The sequence below is a fragment of the Coregonus lavaretus genome (genome assembly GCF_964263955.1).
Source record: "Coregonus lavaretus genome assembly, chromosome: 30".
NCBI lineage: Eukaryota > Metazoa > Chordata > Actinopteri > Salmoniformes > Salmonidae > Coregonus > Coregonus lavaretus.
Window position 1 is genome coordinate 11976568 of NC_140017.1, and position 17861 is coordinate 11994428.

The following is a 17861-nucleotide window of genomic DNA, read 5'->3' on the forward strand; positions in this document are numbered from 1 at the left end:
GAAAATATGTGCATTTCCCACCAGTGGTGTTTCCTCCAGGACTTGTTGCAGAGAAAAAATTGTAGAAAAATCAGTGTGTGATGATGTAGTGCACACAAAATGTACTTTTTCGCTTAAGTTTTCATGTACTGAATAAAAATCTGAAGTTCAATGTGTTTCCATCGCATTTTCAACTCCACTGATAGTTTTGTCACAAAAACGGTTGCATTAAATAGCACATGCACCATAGCAACAACTCGCAGCTACAGTGTGGTTAGGCTGTGCTGGTAGGCTATATTAATCTACATGATGAGACTATTATGGATAAGAGTGAAAATATTTGTATTTGTCAAACGGCAGTAAAGCATCGATCATCATGTCACCGGAATAAGACCCTCGATATTCACCACCCTGTGAAGTTCATCATAACTTATAACTTATTATAGCCCAGTCCTTCTCAAATAGTGGGGCGCGCCCCCCTGGGGGGGCTCGGAGCGATGCCGGGGGGGCGCGTGTGACCCCGGGGAACATGCTTTTTTTTGCCGCAGGGAGTAGTTTTTTTTTGCACCGAACAAGAGCACACAGCACAGAGCAGGAGATATGAAGTGCAGATAACAAACCCTTAGGAGACACCATGGAAAAATATTTAACAGGGATGAAAAGAAAGGCGGAGAGAGACGGAGATACTGAGACAAACGTAAGTCTCCCGAAAGCTAAGACGAGGAAATATGATGAAGCGTATGTAGCGCTTGTCACGCCCTGGCTCTGGGGACACTGTTATGTTGAGCCAGGGTGTGTAATTCTATGTTTGGATTTCTATGTTGGCCTGAGTGACTCCCAATCAGAGGCAACGAGTGTCAGCTGGTTGTCTCTGATTGGGAGCCATATTTAGCTGTCTGTCTTTCACTTTGTGTTTGTGGTTTCTTGTTCTTGTTCGGTTTGTGTTAAACCGTAGACATCACGTTATCGTCCGTTGTTTTGATCGTGTGATCATTCTATTAATAAATATGTACGCATTCAACGCTGCGCCTTGGTCTCTCCCTGACGATCGTGACAGCGCTTGGCTTCACTGTGACTACGGTGGGAGACGAGGAAAGACCGGTATGTTTACTGTGTCTAAAAATGTTGGCAGCGGACAGCATGAAGCCAAATAAATTAAGGCGTCACTTAAAGACATTACACCCCAATCACGCTGATAAGCCGCTTGAGTTTTCAGTGAAAACGTGCCGAAAATTGCAAACAATCGTCCCGCTTTGTGAATGCTACTTCAGTAAACCAGCGAGCACTGTTAGCATCATATAAGGTGGCGTACCAAATTGCTCAGTGCAACAAAAAAAAACACTCCATAGCAGAGGAGCTGATACTGCCTGCAGCATTAGACATGGTCTCTGTCATGCTGGATGACGCAAGTGCTGCAAAAATAAAAACTATCCCTCTGTCCAATGACACTGTCACCAGACGTATAAATGACATTGCTAACGATCTTAAAGAACAGCTGGTAGATAAACTCAAAGACAAACGTTTTGCCTTACAGTTCGATGAAGCAACTGACAGCATCAAAGACTGTTTGTTTATCGCTTATGTACGTTTTGACATGACAAACTCCCTGTGTGAGGATCTACTTTTTCGTAAATATGTCAGAGACAGAGCCACAGCTGAAGAGCTATTCAAAATGCTGGACTGCTTCCTGACTGAGAATGGGCTAAAGTGGGAGAACTGCATTGGTGTTTGCAGTGATGGTGCACAGACCATGGCAGGGATGAGAAAAGGACTTCGGGCACTCATCAAGAAGGCCTCACTTAATGCTGAGTGGACACACTGTGTTATACACAGAGAAGCACTGGCATCAAGGCACCTTTTCTCTGAATTAAGTGAGGTTATGACTGACATTGTAGGTGTAGTCAATTTTATAAAGACCAGACCACTAAAAACAAGAGTCTTCTCTGCTATCTGTGAGGAGATGAGAGCTGAACATCAAGCTGTGCTGTTTCACAGTGAAGCAAGGTGGCTGTCACGAGGAAAAGTCTTGTCCCGAGTTTTTGAGCTCAGAGAGCAGATAAGAATGTTTTCGGAGCAGGAGCACAAGTATGACCTCGCAGAAAAATTTAGTGATGAGAACCTCCTGGCAAAACTGGCCTACCTGAGTGACATATTTGGAAAGCTAAATGAACTAAATCTACAGCTTCAAGGGAAAGATAAACACCTCCCTCAGGTCACAGACAAGATCAGCTCTTTCACTCGAAAGCTTGCAATGTGGGGCAGGCGACTTGATGAAGGAAATACTGATTCATTCGAGAACCTGCATGAATTTGTTGACACTACTGACTATGATGCCACCTCAGTGATTCCATATATTAAGGAGCATATTTCATCACTGATGGGATTCTTTAAAAAGTACTTCCCTGAAAACAGTTCCCAATATGACTGGGTGAGAGATCCTTTCAATGCACCAGCTCCAACTGGTTTCAGCTCTGCAGAGGAGGACCAGTTCATTGATATGACGTCTGACTCCACATTGAGACTGAGGTTCACATCACAGACACTGAGTGAATTCTGGCTGAGTGTAGAGAGGCAGTATCCACTCATAGGGCAGAGGGCCATGGGCATTCTTCTTCCTTTTGCAACATCTTATCTTTGTGAGACTGGCTTCTCTGCTGTTGCTGCACTGAAGACCAAGTGCAGGTCCCAGCTAAACATTGAGCAGGAGCTGAGAATTGCAGTATCATGCTTCAAACCCCGCTTCGAAAAGCTGTGCACTGCAAAACGTGCTCATTGTAGCCATTAATCCTGACTTCCTCATTTTGATTGAAAAAATAATAATAATCAGCACAAATTGTTTTATTCATTTTTGTTTTATAGGTCAAAGTGTTTCATATATTGTGCTCCTGAGTTAATGTTGCTGATCAATTTGAATGTATTATTATTTATTGATTATATTTTATTTTATTTTTCAGTATCAAATGGTCAAAAAATGTTTACAGTTTAAATAAGGTTTGCATTTTATTTAAAATTTCAGGCAAATTTATGCACTTTTAGTATTTTCTGTTACAGACTAAAAAACAATGTTAATAAAGTTATTCTTTGTTGTAAGTTGATCTATATTTTTCTTTTTTCTTTTTTTGTTTTCTTTAATGTTAATAAGGATACAATGTTATGCAGAGGTGTACTTATAACAATTTTATAGACAAATTATACTATTTACAGTTGCGGCGGAGAGTTGGGGGGCGCAAAATGTTTACTTCTTCCTAGGGGGGGCGTAACAGAAAATAATTGAGAAGCACTGTAATATAGCCTAATAAACTGCATGGTTTCCAGAGTCCTAGTGGGAATACCACACAACATTTCATCGCGTGACTCCAAGTTTAATTCGATATGATAGTTATTATATAAATATTTGAGCATAATGGCTTTTCCACCAGAATTTTTCTCATAATTCATTTTAAATACACAAAAAGATCCCACCATGTAAAACGAACAAAGGCATTTATAATTTAACTCAAGCATAAAAACTGTGTATGATAACAAGGTTAGTCAGCGAGATTATTCTTATTTGTCAAATAGCAGTCAAGCATCGATCATCATGTCACCAGAATAAGACCATCAATATTTATTGGAAAGGAACACAATGCACTTTCACCACCCCTGAGAAGTGCATCATAACATAGGGCCTATTTCATCTGTAGCCTAATAAACTGCATGCTTTCCCAAGTCATAGTGGGAGGACCACACAACATATCATCTGTGACTCCAAGTTTACTTCAATATTATGGTTATTATAGCAATATTGTGCATAAAGGCGTTTCCGGATCCACCTCCACTTCTCGCATAAACATTTTACAGACATGAAAAGATCCCACCTTGCATAGCGTATTTTGTTTTGTCGACATTTGGAAAGTTTACCTACAAATTTGCTGTTTCCATCAGGCCTGTCATGACATTTTTTTAGGTACTTTACTCCCATTAAAAGGTTGGATGGAAACCTGGTTACTGATAAAAAAAATATTTTATAATGCTCTCTATTGTCTCTCTGCAGCAGACATATAGTTAGCAATAGGTTTGGAACATCAAATCAAATCAAATTTTATTGGTCATATTGTAAGGGTTGAGGTGAGGTGTGACCCAGGTGCGGTGCAGGATATACAGTAGGCAGTAGGCAGAGATGGTGAAACAAGCATCTTTACTGGTGGTCCCGAAGCCAGAATACAAAATAACGGATTTATCACGATAAATGAAAGGCAGATCAAATAAGTCTCCAAAAACCGTCTGACAGTAAAAATACGAAATATTACCTAAGACCGAAACAAATAACGAAACGGGGAGAACACTACTCAAGTACCAGTACATAGGTCTCCGATCACACACTGCTGGACATAGAGAAACTAGCAGAGAAAACTGAGCAAGGGAACACAGGGAAGTGAGGGCATAAATACACAGGTGAACAGATAGACACAGGTGACACCAACAGGATGATGATTAGTCCCGACTGTGAGTGAGGAGGTGCCTAAGATTGTCGGAGGATGACACCTAGTAGATCACTCTGGAACTACGACGCTCTCCAGTAACAGTGCCCCCCCCCCGACGAACGGCGCCTACGTGTGGAGGCAACAGAATCTTGTTATCAGCCCTGGGTCCAGAATGTCCCTCCTAGTTACCCAGGACCGCTCCTCCGGCCCATAATCCTCCCAGCCCACCAGAAATTGGAGACCCCTCCCCACCTGCCGGCAGTCCAGGATGTGGTCCACAGTAAAAGCAGGCTGCCCTCATCTTTTTAAGTGGGAAAACTTGCACAATTGGTGGCTGACTAAATACTTTCTTTCCCCCACTGTACATTACATTTTTGGACTCACCTTGTTGTGCTGTGCTCACTTGAACAGGACAGTGGCGCTGAGGTCCTTGTGGGCAAATTTTATCATCAAACGTTGTCATCAAAGTCTGGCATTCTCTGGATTTATGGTGCTCAGGTTACTGAAATCCCTGTCAGCCTCAGCAGACCAGCGGAGCCGGGACGGCCCACCCTTCAACAGGGAGGTGATGGGAGCTGCAACCTTGCCAAAGCCCCGGATAAACCTCCGATAGTAGTTGGCAAAGCCAATAAAGCGCTGCACCTCCTTTACCGTGGTTGGATTCGGCCAATTACACATGGCTGAAATGCGGTCTCCCTCCATCTCCACACCTGAGGCGGTGATGTGGTATCCGAGGAAGGACACGGACTGTTGGAAGAACAGACACTTTTCTGCCTTGGCATATAGGTCATTCTCCAACAGTCGGCCCAGCACTTTGCGAACCAGGGACACATGCTCGGCGCTCGTAGCGGAATACACCAGAATGTCATCGATGTAGACCACCACTCCGCGACCCAGCATGTCCTGAAAGACCTTGTTCACAAAGGACTGGAAGACTGATGGAGCATTCATCAACCCGTACGGCATCACCAGGTATTCATAATGCCCCGTGGTTGTACTGAATGCTGTCTTCCACTCGTCCCCTTCCCGAACACGCACCAGGTTGTACGCACTCCGGAGGTCTAATCGAGGTATTTGGGGGGAATGCTCACGTGGAGGTAGTGCCTGGACTTTCCACTGTGGTTGCACCAATGGAAACAGCTAGACACCTACCCTGACACTCTCGCGACCACCCCGTGAGAACCCTCTACGACAATGAAAAGGTGGGGTCGTGTAGTGCGAGCCAGGGAAGACCCAACACCACAGGGAAATCAGGGGACTCAATAATATAGAAGGTGACTTGCTCCCTATGGGTCTCCTGCATGATCATCATGACTGGTGCTGTAACTTCCCTAACAAAACCTGACCCTAATGTTAGACTGTCAAGTGCTTTGATGGGTAATGGAATGGGTAGGGGAACCAATGTAATACAGAGACTATTAGCTAAAGGTCTGTCCATAAAGTTCCCAGCTGCGCCTGAATCGCCCAGCGCCTTACACTGGGGAACTACCAGGTAATCAGGGAAGTTTACGCGTATGGTGCAGTGCGCAGCAAAGGGCTCTGAACGAGTGTGGGTTTGCGCTACCTGGGGTGACATGAGACTGCCCTGCCTGCCGCCTCCAGACCCGGAAGAACCCTGACGACAGCGTCCAGCCGAATGTCCTCTCCGGCCACAAGAGTGACACTGGAGCTGTCGTCCTCCGTTCTCCCAGATCGCTGCACCACCCAGCTCCATCAGAACTGAATCCGGTTGAAGGGGGGTGAAACGGGCAGGCCACTTCCAGGACGTCCTCTTGAAGCTAGCAGGTTGTCCAACCGGATGGCCATGTCCACCAGTTGGTTGAAAGTCAACGTGGTTTCCTGGCAGGCTAGCTCCCTTCGGATGTCCTCTTGCAGGCTGCACCTGAAGTGGTCGTTGAGGGCCCGCTCATTCCACCCGGACCCAGCCGCTAGAGTTTGAAACTCCAGGGCAATGTCCTGCGCGGTCATCGTCCCCTGCCTCAGGTGGACTAGTCGCTCGCCCGCCTCTCTTCCTTTGGGGGAGTGATCGAAGACTGCCAGGAAGATGCAAGCGAATGCCCCGTAGTTGTCCAACGCATTTCCTCCTTCACTCCAGACCGCGTTGGCCCACTCCAGGGCTTTCCCCGAGAGGCAGGAGACGAGGGCGGACACCTTATCCCGCTCCAATGGAGCTGGGCAGATGCAGGAGGAATCCCTGGCAACGGGCCGCTGTCCCGTCGTACTCCCTCGGTCGTGATAGGTGAATCCCTCTGGGCACTCGGTGTAGGTGGCTGGATTCGGTCGCTCAGCTGGTCCCGAAGGGTTGGGTCCTCTGCTCTCCAGGTGTTGGACGATCCATCGCTTCTCCCAAGCTGGTTAGCATGTTGGAGTGATCCCGGACCCGCTCCACAACTCCAGGCATGTTCTCCGCTCCTGCTGACTCCTTGATACTGGTGTGTGATTATGTAGTGGGTGATTTTGGACGGAGTCAGGCGCAGGAGGTTAAATCACAGAATATATGGTTTATTCAGGAACACAGTGGTATGTAGCACAGCGGTAAATATGGCACACTGGAGAAAAACATGGCACAAGGGTGAATATCCCGGCAATACAAAATACAAAGTAGCTCCACCGAGCTAGAGTCACCTCCACAATAACTAATCACACACAAAGACAGGGGGGCAGAGGGAACACTTATACAGATACTAATGAGGGGATAAGAACCAGGTGTGTGTAATAAACAAGACAAAACAAATGGAAAGATGAGATGAGGAGCAGCAGTGTCTAGAAGGCCGGTAACAAGGAGAGGAGGCAGCTTCGGAGGAATTCGTGACAGTATGATGTTGACATGATCAGTCCAATCAAAGCTACAGTAGATATAACGTGATTTGACGTCATTATGTCTGTGGCCAATGACCTTGAGCCTTCTTGGATGGGCACTTCTAATGTAACTCTATGGCAGCACCCAAGGGGCTTGAATTTTCAAGCTCTCCCCGTAGATTTTGTGGTGACGGAGTGTCCCCATGAGTGATCGAAAACGGAGCCAATCACAGCGCATCTAGAGAACATAACCAACCCCTACACGCCGTATTTTCCACTGGCTGCCCCACCACCACCACAGAAAGGGATGTAGCTCAGTTGATAGAGCATGGCGTTTGCAACGCCAGGGTTGTGGGTTCGATTCCCACGGGGGGCCAGTATAAAAAAAAAAAATGTATTCACTAACTGTAAGTCGCTCTGGATAAGAGCGTCTGCTAAATGACTAAAATGTAAAATGTAAATGAAAGCACTGAGCTAGGCTGAAACACCTGTATTTTGGAGCTGCCTTACTCAAGAAAGCAAAAAAGAGACCATGTTTGTATGAGGCTTTATTAACTCAAAGATTTGTTTGTACATTGTTTGCAAACTGATATGTGACACGTATTAATGCCAAAATAACATTGCCAAAATAACATGCAAAACAGGCAAAAAAAAGAAAAGCTAAACAGGTGGGTCTCAAAACAGGTTGGACTATGCCCCACCTGCCCTGAATGACGGGTCGCCACTGCATATCATATCAACATCTAAGTATCAATACATAGTGAGGTCCCTGGCAACTCCCATCCCTACCTACTACACACACACAAAAAACGTTCTAAATAGCGCCAGGTGCTATATAGAACCCTTTTTTGAAGATTCAATAAAGAACCATGCTCATTGATGAAAACCTTCTCCAAAGCACTCAGGACCTCAGACTGGGGCGAAGGTTCACCTTCCAACAGGACAACAACCCTAAGCACACAGCCAAGACAACGCAGGAGTGGCTTCGGGACAAGTCTCTGAATGTCCTTGAGTGGCCCAGCGAGAGCCTGGACTTGAACCTGATCGGACATCTCTGGATAGACCTGAAAATAGCTGTGCAGCGACGCTCCCCATCCAACCTGACAGAACTTGAGAGGATCTGCAGAGAAGAATGGGAGAAACTCCCCAAATACAGGAGGGCCAAGCTTGCAGCGTCATACCCAAGAATAATCAAGGCTGTAATCGCTGCCAAAGATGCTTCAACAAAGTACTGAGTAAAGGGTTTGAATACTTACGTAAATGTGATATTTCAGTTTATTTTATTTTATAAATTTGCAAACATTTCTACAAACCTGTTTTTGCTTTGTCATTATGGGGTATTGTGTGTAGATTGATGAGGGGGAAAATACAATTGAATCCATTTTAGAATAAGGCTGTAACGTAACAAAATGTGGAAAAAGTCAAGGAGTTTGAATACTTTCCGAATGCACTGTATAGTATTTTGCTACATCTAGCAATTGTTCAGGTAGCCTTCTGCCCTTATGTGAGTCCTTGGATGTTCCTGGCTATGGATGTGTGTGTACATCTCAGTGGCTGCCTGGCTACCGACACCCCTGATTGTTCATCCACTCCAGAATGTCTAGTAATGTTGTTAAGAAATCGTTTACTGCCTGTTCTCTGTGGACCTCACAGTGTGGACAGTTGGCACCATTCGCCTGCAATACAGAGAGGAAAACACTCACAACATAGGCATAACATTGTCGAAAAAGAGAGGCTCTATGATACAGCAAGTGAGAGAAAGCGAGAGAGACAGAGAAATCATTATTTAAATATTATAATAATGCAATAATGATAACATTTTAAGTACTAGTTAGAACACACAGAAAGAGATAGGGCCAATGAGATCAGACTGATAGTAACATAATGGTCGATGTCAATGAATTGACAGTTAAATATTCACATCGATCTACCAGTCTCTATCATTTACACTTATGCAAATGGTCTCTACAGTAGGCATGTAAGATGATACTAGGGCATTTTAAATTATTTCACTGTTTGAATACTCACCTTAAATTATTATCAAGTATTCGCAAAACAAAACTATATTGAGAATATCTAATGCAGGCACATTTATGTTAATTTGCCTAATGCCAGCCATGACATTTTTTGTCAGTCTTTTTAACCAAGGTTTCCAATGTCATACTTGAGTCAACAATGAAAAGAAAAGGTAGATATGTCATCAGAGCTGTGGTGTTATGCTTTACTTATTTGGTCTAAATCTGAATATCAGTTATAGAAAAATATAGCTACAAGCAGCAATTCTGGGGGCCAAGCATGCAATAGCCACAATTAAGCCACCATGTGGTCAATCGGAGTGACCTTAATCATTGCGCAGAGTTTATTGGGCCTTTTTTGGAAAAACATATGGGAAACAAACGTCCATGTATATGCAAAATTACATGGACTGAAGCTCAAACGGGGCAGGAGATATGCTTGTTCAAAGTTTGATGTGGGACAAAAAGTATAATTTGCAGAAAATCTCAACGGAATTGAAATTCCAGTTGGACTGTGGCTTTTGTTGAGGAGGTTTTCATTTGTTTACCTGCTTATTGTATATTATTAAAGGACTTGAGTTGATGCTCTTTACATTTTTAGCAAAAAGGATGACAGAATAATCATTTTGCAAACTTTGGCTGGTGTATTTCTTACTATTCTGAAATTGGTTTTCACTTTGTTCCATAAAAGTGCAAATGTCCCGTGTAGCTCAGTTGGTAGAGCATGGCGCTTGCAATGCCAGGGTTGTGGGTTCGTTTCCCACGGGGGGCCAGTATGAGCGACTGTAAGTCGCTCTGGATAAGAGCGTCTGCTAAATGACTAAAATGAAAAATAGGAAACGTGTTGCTTACGAGGGGCTGCATAAACTCAGCCAAAAAAGAAACGTCCCTTTTTCAGGATCCTGTCTTTCAAAGATAATTAGTAAAAATCCAAATAACTTCACAGATTTTAATTGTAAAGTGTTTAAACACTATTTCCCATGCTTGTTCAATGAACCATAAACAATTAATGAACATGCACCTGTGGAACGGTCGTTAAGACACTAATAGCTTACAGACGGTAGGCAATTAAGGTCACAGTTATGAAAACTTAGGACACTAAAGAGGCCTTTCTACCAACTCTGAAAAACACCAAAATAAAGATACCCAGGGTCCCTGCTCATCTGCGTGAACGTGCCAAAGGCATGCTGCAAGGAGGCATGAGGACTGCAGATGTGGCCAGGGCAATAAATTGCAATGTCCGTACTGTGAGACGCCTAAGACAGCGCTACAGGGAGACAGGACGGACAGCTGATCATCCTCGCAGTGAAAGACCACATGTAACAACACCTGCACAGGATCGGTACATCCGAACATCACACCTGCGGGACAGGTACAGGATGGCAACAACAACTGCCCAAGTTACACCAGGAACGCACAATCCCTCCATCAGTGCTCAGACTGTCCGCAATAGGCTGAGAGAGGCTGGACTAAGGGCTTGTAGGCCTGTTGTAAGGCAGGTACTCACCAGACACCACCGGCAACAACTTCTCCTATGGGCACAAACCCACCATCGCTGGACCAGACAGGACTGGCAAAAAGTGCTCTTCACTGACGAGTCACGGTTTTGTCTCAGCAGGGGTGATGGTTGGATTCGCGTTTATCGTCAAAGGAATGAGCGTTACACTGAGGCCTGTACTCTGGAGCGGGATCGATTTGGAGGTGGAGGGTCCATCATGGTCTGGGACGGTATGTCACAGCATCATCGGACTGAGCTTGTTGTCATTGCAGGCAATCTCAACACTGTGCGTTACAGGGAAGACATCCTCCTCCCTCATGTGGTACCCTTCCTGCAGGCTCATCCTGACATGACCCTCCAGCATGACAATGCCACCAGCCATACTGCTCGTACTGTGCGTGATTTCCTGCAAGACAGGAATGTCAGTGTTCTGCCATGGCCAGCGAAGAGCCCGGATCTCAATCCCATTGAGCACGTCTGGGACCTGTTGGATCGGAGGGTGAGGGCTAGGGCCATTCCCCCCAGAAATGTCTGGGAACTTGCAGGTGCCTTGGTGGAAGAGTGGGGTAACATCTCACAGCAAGAACTGGCAAATCTGATGCAGCCCATGAGGAGGAGATGCACTGCAGTACTTAATGCAACTGGTGGCCACAACAGATACTTAACCCCCCCTTTGTTCAGGGACACATTATTCAATTTCTGTTAGTCACATGTCTGTGGAACTTGTTCAGTTTATGTCTCAGTTGTTGAATCTTGTTATGTTCATACAAATATTTACAGATGTTAAGTTTGCTGAAAATAAACGCAGTTGACAGTGAGAGGACGTTTCTTTTTTTGCTGAGTTTATATGCCATGACTGTAGATCAAACGGGACAGGATATATGCTTGTTCAAAGTTAGGAATTTCAGTTGATTAGTATATATATCATAGAAAGGGGCCAGTAACCGGAGGGTTGCCGGTTCGAATCCCAGTGCTAATTGGTCTTTTGAACAATCAGACCAGCTCTTTGGCCAATAATGGGCAAAATATCAGAATTGGGCTGCCTGTGTAAACACAGCCTTAGTACCGCTGGAATTTCTCAACTATTCCATTTGTATCTTAAAATATATATGCTATTAGTCAATGGCGGCATGAGGCTTACGTTTCTCTTATAAACAGATGTAAAATGTTAAACAAATGTGTGAGAACTGTCTGAGAATAATTATAGTAAAAGCAAACAGCAACATGGGAGTCCAAATCATCTATTCAGACTCTCTCCATTTTTACCTAGACAACAATATGCTCTATAGCTGGAATTAAACTATACTCAGACAGCCAAAGGACAAGGTAGAATCAAAAACATCTCAATGCACATCAAATGTAGCTGACCTGTGTCTCCCTCACACTGATTGGCTTACCTGTTTTATCAAGGACGTCAAGTAAATCATTCGTCTGGTTAGTTTGTTCTTGTGTAAGGGTGAGGACTTGTTCCTAGACTCTAACACCAGGACCTTCACTTCTTTTGTAAAGCATTCAAGTGTGGACCTGGGGCATTTCTGCTGAAGAGAAGAGGGGATAATATGAAACTCAAACAATGGATGTAAAACATCTGGAAGAATCCAGATCAGATTTAACAGATCCAAATATGTCTATTTCTTTGGTGGTGAGAGAGGAGAGTTACCTTCATGTAATGTAAAATGCTTTCGAGTTATAAGCCCATTATAAATGGGACACACAACTAATCTTCTCCTTTGCCCCTTCTGATAACCAGGTGGCGAATCGCATCTCTGCATGTCTGGCAGACATATCAGTGTGGATGACGGATCACCACCTCAAGCTGAACCTCGGCAAGACAGAGCTGCTCTTCCTCCCGGGGAAGGACTGCCCGTTCCATGATCTCACCATCACGGTTGATTTCTCCGTTGTGTCCTCCTCCCAGAGTGCAAAGAGCCTTGGCGTGACCCTGGACAACACCCTGTCGTTCTCTGCTAACAACAAGGCGGTGACCCGATCCTGTAGGCTCATGCTCTACAACATTCGGAGAGTACGAACCTACCTTACACAGGAAGCGGCACAGGTCCTAATCCAGGCACTTGTCATCTCCCGTCTGGATTACTGCAACTTGCTGTTGGCTGGGCTCCCTGCCTGTGCCATTAAACCCCTACAAGTCATCCAGAATGCCGCAGCCCGTCTGGTGTTCAACCTTCCCAAGTTCTCTCACGTCACCCCGCTCCTCCGCACACTCCACTGGCTTCCAGTTGAAGATCGCATCTGCTACAAGACCATGGTGCTTGCCTACAGAGTTGTGAGGGGAACGGCACCTCCGTACCTTCAGGCTCTGATTAGTCCCTACACCCAAACGAGGGCATTGCGTTCATCCACCTCTGGCCTGCTGGCCCCCCTTCCTCTGCGGAAGCACAGTTCCCGCTCAGCCCAGTCAAAACTGTTCGCTGCTCTGGCACACCAATGGTGGAACAAGCTCCCTCACGACGCCAGGACAGCGGACTCACTCACCACCTTCCGGAGACACTTGAAACCCCACCTCTTTAAGGAATACCTGGGATAGGATAAAGTAATCCCCCCCCCCCCCCCCCCCCACCCCAAAAAAAAAAAAACATATTGTAAAGTGGTTATCCCACTGGCTATAAGGTGAATGCACCAATTTGTAAGTCGCTCTGGATAAGAGCGTCTGCTAAATGACGTAAATGTAAATAATTCATACATCTAAATAATAAATAATCAGGTCTGAGCATGGAAGCCTCCAAACAGTTCAGTTAACTAACCCAGGATGATAAATTCATACAATTATAGTTCAATATTGTCTAACCTTCAGCGCAATGAGTGTCATTTATTATATGTCTCCATATTTTGTCATATACAGTGGCTACTGAAAGCCTACACTCCCTTTGCAGTCTTCACATTTTGCTGCCTTAAAACGTAATCTAAAAAGGGATTCAACTGGATTTATTCCTACAGATTTACACAACCTACTCCACATTTTCAAAGTGAAAGAAAATTATAGAACATTTCCCAAATTAATAAAAAAAAAAAAGATGTCTTGATTGCATACTGTATGTCTTTACACCCCAAAGTTAATACTTGGTGGAAGCAGCTTTGGCAGCCATTACAGCTGTGAATAATTCTCAATAAGATTCTATCAACTTTGTACAACTCTTGGGGCAACATACAGTGCCTTCAGAAAGTATTCACACCCCTTGACCTTTTCCACATTTTGTTGTGTTACAAAGTGGGATTAAAATGGATTTAATTGTAATTTTTTTGTCAACGATCTACACAAAATACTCTGTAATGTCCAAGTGGAAGAAAAATTCTAACATTTGTAAAAAATTATGAAAATAAAACACTAATACATCTTGATTAGATATGTATTCAACCCCCTGAGTCAATACATGTTAGAATCACCTTTGGCAGTGATTACAGCTGTGAGTCTTTCTGGGTAAGTCTCTAAGAGCTTTTCACACATTTTCAGGTCTTGCCATAGTTTTTCAAGCAGATTTAAGTCAAAACTGCAACTTGGCCACTCTGGTACATTCACTGTCTTCTTGATAAGCAACTCCAGTGTAGATTTGGTCTTGTATTTTAGGTTATTGTCCTGCTGAAAGGTGAATTCATCTCCCAGTGGCTGGTGGAAAGCAGACTGAACCAGGTTTTCCTCTAGGATTCTGCCTGTGCTTAGCTCAATTACGTTTATTTTTTATCCTGAAAACTCCCCAGTCTTTAATGATTCCAAGCATACCCATAACATGTTACAGCCACCACTATGCTTGAAAATATGGAGAGTGGTACTCAGTAATGTGTTTTATTGGATTTGCCCCAAACATAAAACTTTGTATTCAGGACATATAGTGAATTGCTTTGCCACATTTCTTTGCAGTATGACCTTAGTGCCTTGTTGCAAACAGGATGCATATTTTGGAATATTTTGTATTCTGTACAGGCTTCCTTCTTTTCACTCTGTCAATTAGGTTAGTATTCTCCTATCACAGCCATTAAACTGTGACTGTTTTAAAGTCACCATTGGCCTTATGGTGAAAACCTAAATGGTTTCCTTCCTCTCCGGCAACTGAGTTAGGAAGGACACCCAAAGTGTAATTAATAACTTCACCATGCTCAAAAGGATATTCAATGTCAGCTTTTTTTTAAAACCCATTTACCAATAGGTGCCCTTCTTTGCGAGGCATTGGAAAACCTCCCTGGTCTTTGTGGTTGAATCTGTCTTTGAAATTCACTGCTCGACTGAGGGACCATCCAGATAATTGTATATGTGGGGTACAGAGATGAGGTAGTCATTCAAAAACCAACTATGCAATTTATGTGACTTGTTAAGCACATTATTACTCCTGAACTTATTTAGGCTTGCCATAACAAAGGAGTTGAATGTTTATTGACTCAAGACATTTCAGGTTTTCATTTTTAATACATTTCAATTATTCCACTTCATGGGGTATTGTGTGTAGGCCTGTGACCCAAAAAATGTATTTTTTTATCAATTTTAAATTCAAGCTGTAACACAACAGAATGTCGAAAATGTCAAAATTGGCAAAATTGCTCAAGCTCACTAATGTTGGTTGGGAATCCTTGATGGACACTAATATTCAAACCATGTCTCTGATTTTCAAGCAAATTTAAGTCAGGACTGAGACTGGACAACTCAGGAACACTCAACACCTCTTGGAAAACTCTTCTGGTGTGTCTTTGACATTAACATGTGTCTAATTGTCCCACTGAAAAATAAAACTATCCCAAGGTTAGGTATTCAGAAGTCTGATGCGGGTTTTCCTTTAGCTTTTTACCTGTGCTTCTCCTTTCATATTTATTTTGATCCTGACATACTCCCCAGTCCCTGCCGGTGACAAGCATACCAATAACATGATGCTGCCCCCACAATACTTTACAATACAGAGGGTTTCACTCTGTTGTGTTGTATTGGATTTCACCCAAACCTGTAGTTTTTAACTCAGGCCCAAAAGTTATTTTCTGTGTTGTCTTTCAGTATTAGCTAACGGCCTTGTTGCAAACAGAATGGATGATTCGGAGTGTATTTTTTAACACATGCTTCATTCTAGGGAGGGGGACGAGTGGAAGACGGCTTTTAACACAGCCAGTGGGCATTACGAGTACCAAGTCATGCCGTTCGGTGTAGCCAACGCGCCTGCGATGTTCCAGGCGTTGGTCAATGACGTGCTCCGGGACATCCTCAACTACAGCGTCTTCGTGTATTTGGTTGACATTCTAATATTCCCAAAGGACATGCATGAGTGAACACCAGCAGCATGTTCGGCAAGTCCTCCAATGCCTTCTCCGTCACCAGCTCTACATCAAGGCGGTGAACCATGAGTTGCTAGCAGTCAAGCTCTCCCTGGGGGAGTGGAGGCATTGGCTAGAGGGTGCCGCCCATTCATTCGTCATATGGACGGACCATAAGAACTTAGCCTACATTCAGGGGGCCAAGAGGCTCAACTCGTGCTAGACCAGGTGGGCGTTGTTCTTCACCAGGTTCCGGTTTACCGTCTCATACCGTGGACCATTGTCCCCAACGCCCTGATTACTGCCCCAGTTTTGTGGGGAATTGACAGGATGGTCAAGAACCCGATCCGGCCGGAGGTCCATTGGGGAGGGCGCACGCGTCCGACCTCACCAGCCATCCGGGGGGTGCCAGGACGTTGGAGTTCCTGTGTAGGAGGTTCTGGTGGCCATCTACTGTGGGGGATACGCGCGCATTCGTGGCGGCTTGCCAGGTGTGCGCGTGCATGAAGAGTACACGTCAGCCCGCAGCAGGGCTGATCCGACCCCTGCCTATCCCCAAGCGCCCCTGGTCCCAAATCTCGCTGGATTTCATTTCCACCCTACCCCCCTCTGATGGATACACAGTCATCCTGGTCATTGTGGACCGGTTCTCGAAGGCTGCCCACTTCATTCCCCTTCCCAAACTCCCGTCGGCCTGGGAGATGGCTAAGTTGGTGGTGCGGCACGTTTTCCAGGTCCACGGCCTTCCCCAAGATGTGGTGTCGGATTGGGGCACTCATTTCACCTCCAGGTTCTGGAAGGCATTCGCCACCTGCCTCGGCGCCTCTGTCAACTTGTCTTCCGGCTTCCATCCCCAGTCGAACTGGCAGACTGAGTGCGTCAACCAGGATCTGGAAGGGGTGCTGAGGTGTTACGCCTCCAGCAACCCAGCTACGTGGAGTCAGCGACTGGCGTGGGTGGAGTACGCCCACAACACCCTTCTCTGCTCATCCACCGGCCTGTCCCCCTTCCAGTGCCAATACGGGTACCAACCCCCCCCCCTATTCCCTGAGCAAGAGGAGGAGCCGGCGTTCCCGTCGGTCCAGGCCCACATCAGTCGCTGTCGCCGCACCTGGAGGCAGGTTTTTCACCCGGGACAGAGGGTGTGGCTCTCCACGTGGGATCTTCCCCACCGCGTGGAGTCCAGGAAGCTGTCCCCCCAGTTCATTGGGCCATTCAGAGTGGTCCGGCAAGTCAACCCAGTGGCCTACCTCCTGCAACTTCCCCCAACATGCGGGTGCATCCCACATTCCATGTGTCCCTCCTCAAGCCCGTCGCCACCAGTCCCCTGGCTCCCCCTCCTCATCCTGTTCCCCCGCTGCGCCTCGTTGGAGGACAGCTGGCTTTTACTATGGACCGGATCCTGGACTGCCGGCAGGTGGGGAGGGGTCTCCAATTTCTGGTGGACTGGGAGGGTTATGGACTGGAGGAGCGGTCCTGGGTGCCCAGGAGGGACATTCTGGACCCAGGGCTGTTAACAACATTCCGTCGCCTCCACCCGGATGCGCCGAGGTGAACAGCTGGGGGGGCACTGTTACAGGAGGGGGTCGCAGTGCCGGAGCACCCACTAGGTGTCATCCTCCGACAACCTTAGGCACCTCCTCACTCACAGTCTGGACTACTCATTATCTTATCGGTGTCATCTGTGCCCACCTGTTCACCTGTGTATTTATGCCCTCACTTCCCTGTGTTCCTTTGCTCAGTTTTCTCTGCTAGTTTCTCTATGTCCAGCAGTACTACGCAGTGTCTGATCGGAGACCTATGAACAGGTACTTGAGAAGTGTTCTCCCTGTTTCGTTATTTGTTTCAGTCTTAGGTAGT

At 45.5% G+C, this 17861-nt stretch overlaps 1 long non-coding RNA gene across 5 annotated transcripts in view; it reads right to left on the reverse strand.

Moving 5' to 3' along the window:
• Positions 1 to 7781: 7781 nt before the first annotated feature.
• LOC311106281 overlaps positions 7782 to 17861 on the reverse strand; it is a 47589-nt gene continuing 37509 nt past the window's right edge. For 4 of the 5 annotated variants that reach the window (XR_014610304.1, XR_014610305.1, XR_014610306.1 and 1 more), the window contains 2 exons: positions 12152 to 12289; positions 7782 to 8917 (listed from right to left, as the gene is read on the reverse strand). This is a non-coding gene — a long non-coding RNA (uncharacterized lncRNA). Of the gene's footprint in view, positions 8918 to 12151; positions 12293 to 17861 lie in introns of all 5 variants that reach the window. The other variant, XR_014610307.1, reaches the window with a different exon arrangement.